This window comes from Limulus polyphemus, unplaced genomic scaffold (assembly GCF_000517525.1).
Source record: "Limulus polyphemus unplaced genomic scaffold, Limulus_polyphemus-2.1.2 Scaffold8739, whole genome shotgun sequence".
NCBI classification, from domain to species: Eukaryota; Metazoa; Arthropoda; class Merostomata; order Xiphosura; family Limulidae; genus Limulus; species Limulus polyphemus.
The window spans coordinates 18,692-25,137 of record NW_013674349.1 but is presented as its reverse complement, the minus strand read 5'-3'; the positions used below and the strand labels follow the sequence as shown (position 1 = coordinate 25,137).

Sequence of the window (6,446 nt, the reverse complement as noted above, 5' to 3'; positions counted from 1 at the left end):
TTTTTTTTATGGAAAATGGAGCGCTGTGGCTTCTGTCCCATGGCCCCAATTGATGATTTTGAGAGTATTTTGACGGTAACATATAGCCTAAGAACGACGTTAAGATACTAGATCTACTACAGTATTCTTTCCGTCGAGTGACAGCTTTTTTTGAGAGTCACAATCTGTTGGAGTGAAAATAATGTAGGCCTAGGGTCTACCCTATTGTTTGGATTTTGAACATAGGTTGTACGTGGAAAGCTTGTGTAGGCAACGCGCGTACGTACGTTACTACTTGCCGATGCCCAACCTATCTTATTATGTCGCTTTAATAATCATAAAATGAAATACGCAAATTTGTTTAGCTTATTTTTCTCGCCATTGCTTATCTGTCCTGCAAATAAGAAAAACCAAGTCGCGTCCGGCTGTTGCTTCACACAATGGTGCTGTCCTCTAATAATGACCAAGCAAAACTTGATAAAGCGTATAAGCATTAGAAACGATCATAGGAAATGCTTCCAGCGTGTTAGATTAAACACAGTATTTAATAGTATCATCTTATGGAAGACAAGAAACCAAAACCGTCATAAGCTCGTTACGGTATACACAGATAGTTACTAGACGCTATACTGACCAATAAGACGGATACATTTGTTACACTATCTGGGTCATAAATCAAATGTAAGATACGATAAACAAAACAAGAAGCTGCAACAGCACCAGAATCTTAAATGAGCAAAATTACAAATGAGTTTTTTTTTTTTTTAGAAATTCATTCAGGCGAGACAATTAATACAAAACTTTCAATAAGACATCTTTACAGAATAAAATGGGAATGGAATGTACGAAGAATAACAGTGACATGTGGCGCCTTCAAACGAAAATTTTAGCGCATGATAACAATCCACATCATTTAAGCTCAAGAAGTAACTTCTTAATAAAATTAGAAGCAGCAATAGCATTCCATCGAATTCAAAACTAATATTCATAGTTAAGGGACAGAACTTAAATCAGGTACAACTTTATACTATTAAGTTGGTTTAATGTTAAGGAATAGAAAAGCAATAGGAAAAAGAAACTTTTGGAACCAAAGGTAAGAGACCGAATGTAGCCCAAACAACTTTAACGTAATCTGATGTGATTGTATGTGTCTAATGTTCTATGGAAGTTAGATGATATATTAACATACCAAAAGACGGTCTTTGTTTATTCCAAACGCATATGGTGATGATGACGTCAGCAGTATAGATGACAACGCTCAAATGAATTTGCTAACATTATCGTAGTGTTATTTCAATTTTTTTTTAATTCAATGCTGCATTCCGAATATAAACAACATTAGTAATATATAGCCGTCCATCTTGGACTAAATTATCTAATAAATTGAAAATACGTTTGAGATTTTATAAACAAGAACAAACATTTTATATTGTTTCAAACTAGTTTTCATGACTTCCGGGTGTTGAGACTGAAATAATATCTAAACACAACACTATGTAAATAACTTTATATCCACAATGTACGTCTTTAATTAATTTCAATGTTAATAACATTTTTAGGCTAGTAACTTAAAACCCTCAATGAAACATATTAGAACACAACTGCGTAGTTTCAGGGAATGACACGTGTCTGTAATTAAAAATAAAGAATAAAACGTAAATCTAGCAAAATCTGAGGAAGGGACAGATTAAATCTTAAAACACTTTTTTATAATTTTAATCCATGCCGAAAAAAACATTTGTCTTTCAATGTTCAAGTAATAATGTCATGATCCACTATATTTGAATAATTCCATAACTGATTAAAAATGAGAAAAAGATTATTCACGCCGAGTTATTCTTAGATTTAACACAATGTCAGGGGAAAAAAATAATTCCCATTTGACTAATAAAACATTTATCTAAAAATAACCAATATAACTTTAACTTCTTCTGTAACTATTTTTTCAAGATCATTTCAAATCCTACGTTTGTTTAACAACTATAATTGTAATATTCTGTCAAAATATTAACTCGTGTTTAAATAAGTTAATATAATTCACACCAATAACTTTCCAAGTAGTTCAAGAAAAAAAAGATTAACTCAGTGACTTTTATTTTATAAACAAGTGCAACAAAATGTGATGCACTAAACATTTTAAAAAGAAGAATGAAACGTGAGAGTGAGGACAGGTAGTTTTAGAATCAGTAGAAACATTCAGCAGTTGAATTCTTTTAGGAGATTCGTTTCTTTTATTCTAAAGCTGCACAATGGGCTGTCTATGCTATGCCCACTGGAAAGATTGAACACCAATTCTTTGTATCATAAGCCTTCAAGTTAACCTCTGAACCATTGACGAAAGTGATCAGTGAGGTTATATAGCCTCACTGTGCATTCTATTCTTGATTAAATTCATTGTTTAAATATAGATTATCAAAAAACTAAAAAATGGTAATGCACATAATTCATAAACAGGGCTATTTCATAAGCATTCTCACAATTGTTTAAGCAACCATCTCAATTCTTTCATTAATCGGAGACAAACACGTAACCATAAATAAGAGCAACTAATAAACTTCTAAGTGGTAAAAAATTTAAATTATTGATTGGAAATATTCTGATTTTGGCAACTCTGAGGAATAATTAAATAAAACTATAACAACAACTTTAATATTTCTTTTATAACAAATAAAGATAAGCAATTTCTATTCAGCAGTTTGCTACTTAAAAGTTAATTTCAGACAAGAAATACAAACGTTAAACTTCCTGGGATTTTAAAGATTTTAAATAAACTTGGTTATTTTGCATAACTGTATAAGCAAGCATAGAAAAAGAAACTAAGAGTACAATGTGAAAATATTAATTTGTCATTTAATTTAAAGTATAGAATTTTCCTACTGCATTATTCATATAAACTTAAAATATATGCCTGTCAACTGCACATATATATGTATAAACTAGTGAAAACAGAATGTAAGACTTGCTTTTTTAAATAAACTTAACAAACTGTCCTTTTTTATATACTTCTACCTTTCATTAATACAAGTTATGAAATATTTTTTGAGCAATACTTCACTGGTTATGGAGTTCAACTCCCAATCTGTGGGTTGTGCGATTAAAACCCATCACCAAACATTCTCACCTTTTCAGCATGGGAGCATTATATTGGGATGATCAATCCCAATTTTCATTGGCAAAGAGTATCCCAAGAGTTGGTACTGTTCAGTAGATGCTTTCCCCTCTAATCTATCACTTCAAAATTAGTGAGGGATAGAGCTGATGGTCTTGAGTTGCTTTGCACAAAATTCAATAACAAATAAACAAATAGAGTGAAGGCTTCATAGGAACACCTACTAGATTAATGAGGACAAAGTAAGCCAAATGAAAGTTAAGCTTTTACCAAAAAAAAACAACGATATTTTTTATATCACACCTATACATGTAGGTCACGAAAACCAGGAAACGACGATATTGTTATATTACACCTATACGTGTAGATCACGAAAACCAAGAGAACAACAACATTGTTATAATACACCGATACATGTAGGTCACGAGAACAACGATATTGTTATATCACACCTATACATGTAGGTCACGAAAACCAGGAGAACCACGATATTTTTATATCACACCTATACATGTAGATCACGAAAACCAGGAGAACCACGATATTTTTATATCACACCTATACATGTAGATCACGGAGAACCACGATATTTTTATATCACACCTATACATGTAGGTCACGAAAAACAGGAGTACCACGATATTTTTATATCACACCTATACATGTAGGTCACGAAAACCAGGAGAACCACGATATTGTTATGTCACACCCATGCATGTAGGTCACAAAATCCAGAAGAACAACAATATTGTTACATCACAGCTGTATATGTAGGTAAAAACAACAACTACAAAAGAAAACAACCACATTGTTACACAACTCCTGTACACATAGGTCATTCTCCAGCACCCGACATCTACCTGTAACCCCAGACATATGTATGATAGGGTAACATCATAAACATTTCCCACCATCCCTCACACTAGAAAAGCAATATCTTTCTCAGCTATTCTCCCATTTGCTCAACTTATGTTTCTTGATTGTTTGTTTGATTTTGCATAAAGATATGTGAAGACCATCCGTCCTGAATTTTGAAGTAACAGACTAAAGGAAAGGCAGCTAGTCAGCCCCACCCAATGTCAATTCTGGGGTTGCTATTTTCAGATTGAATAGTGGGATTTGACCATTAATCTGATTATACATTCATGGACCAAAAGTATAGAGCACAATTCTTTGTATTTTGGTGGTAATGGGACATGAACCTCAGCTCCACAATGTGGCATGATAACCACTGGGCCACATTCAGCCCACGTTCTCGCATGCTTTTCAACTGATGTGTATACAGAATTATGAGGCAAGGAAAGCAATCCTCGTAAAATTTATGTAACTGAGAAGGAAAAGAAAAAAGCATATCACACTTTAAAGGAAAAACTGAAAGACAGAAACGGTTCAAATTATCAGTGACAGTCTTTCTTACAAGATGCCATTGAAGAAAGGCTTTTGTAAATAGCTGCAAGATTTTTTCTAGACTCTTTATATTCTCAATTATATGTAGTTGTTCTCTGTCCGAGTTCAAAATTATGTCTCATACTTCTTAGTTAACAGAGATGATGAGTTCAGTTTCTGCCACTACACTACTGTAACTACATCGCTTTGATTTTATTTTTTGTTTAAGTTTCATAAGTTTTAACGAGTATTGAAATGCTTTTCACAATTTTTTGTTGCAGTTATGAGCGACCTAATGTTTTAGATATTTTACTAAGACTTATGGTACTGTATTACACTATTTGATATACAGAGAAGGTTTCCTTTCACTTGAAACAGTAAATACATAATTTTTCTTGTCCGTAACTGGGCTTGACCTTTCACCAAACCAGTTCAGTTTTACAAAAGATTTCAACATACTGATAAAACTGCAAACAAGTTAATTGGACCTACTTAATGTACGTGTAGGGTTCAAAAGTAGTACAAATTATCTTCATACAGAAAACTTATGAATCTTCCTTGGTTTTAAATGATTAACAAATGTTTTTTTATTAAACTGTTAAGTATTTTGCTAGATGTGAAAATAAGAATGATCATACTATCTGGAACAATTAACAGGGTGTATACCGGTAATTGTTTGAGATGAGGATCTGAATGTACTTAAAAAAGTTCACTTTTAAACTGTAAAAAATGTGCTATTGACACAATGATCATGAGAACAAAATGTTATGATTTTACTTAACCACAAAGAAGCATTTTAAATGCACAAATAAAAAGCACAAAACATAATAAAACAAAAAAATGTGTTGTAGGTTTTGAACCATCTGAATGATGAAGTAACAACTGATCTTCAATGACAATTAACAACCAACAATATCCAACCCTCATATAAATCTTTAAAATAGCTACAATGTACTAACTGTAAGATGATGGCCACAACACCATGAATCAACAAGTTATGGAGTTTTCTAACAGATTCAACAAAAACAAAAATATTACTTTACTATTCATAAACACTTATCAGAGATATCTACTTGTCTCTACAAAAATACAAACATATATATTTCCTGTAATGGCACTTCTATTATATAGAGAAATGTAGTTTACAATAATCTGGTAAAAAAAAAACAACAAAACCCCCAGGTGTATTTTACCTGAGAAGGAGACACCACTACCAGTAAGATAATGTAACCAAGTTTTTGTTGTATATAAAAGATTTCTGCTACATTAACACTCATACATCAACCACATCTCATGGACAACATCTATGTACAATAATCTAAGTTCACCGGTTAAAACACAGAACATCACTTGAGCACATGAAAATCTTCAGACTGGGTTCTGTCTCTGTGATGTGTCTTGACATGTCCCTCTAGCTCTTCAGCTGCTACACACACACTTTCCCACAAGCTTGGCAAAAAAAACAGCTGCCTGCTGTTATAGAATAATATATGTATAACTATCATAAGAACCACTTCACAGATATAGTGGAGCATTTTTTTTTTGTATATGAATATTTTTGAAATAACTTTTATCGAACAGTTCAATAAAATTTCATAAATTCATTCTACATAGGATAATACCAGTTTAAGTGAAAAAATGAAAACTTTATGAGATTCTAGAAAAAACAAATTCACTGATGTTTTTCATAATTTATTTATTGGTTTTTATTTTTTCTAACTTTTAGTATAAAAACATTTGTTTGCGTAAGCTGCTGAAGAAAGTATTTATGTATCTATTTTATAATGATTAGTACATGATGTAATTGGTTAGTGATCTGATAACTGTAGCTAGATATATCGTTGCGTCAGCGAGGTCACATGACTAGTATCACGCCACGTCCTTCTCGAACCTTCGTGAATTATAAGGAGACTACTAGATTGGGGGTAGTCTGGTATATATAAGACGTTCACAACGTGAAGAGACAACGAGG

The 6,446-nt window shown here is 32.3% G+C and overlaps 1 protein-coding gene across 4 annotated transcripts in view; it reads right to left on the bottom strand.

Annotated features, from left to right (window-relative positions):
• Positions 1 to 1,071: 1,071 nt before the first annotated feature.
• LOC111083247 (zinc finger protein 236-like) overlaps positions 1,072 to 6,446 on the bottom strand; it is a 13,059-nt gene continuing 7,684 nt past the window's right edge. Inside the window, exons 3-4 of one of the 4 annotated variants that reach the window (XR_002608899.1) lie at positions 3,692 to 5,947; positions 1,072 to 3,646 (exon numbers count right to left, since the gene is read on the bottom strand). The gene's annotated coding sequence lies outside the window, so the exon portion shown is untranslated. Of the gene's footprint in view, positions 5,948 to 6,446 lie in introns of all 4 variants that reach the window. The other 3 variants (XR_002608900.1, XM_022379618.1, XM_022379619.1) reach the window with 3 other exon arrangements.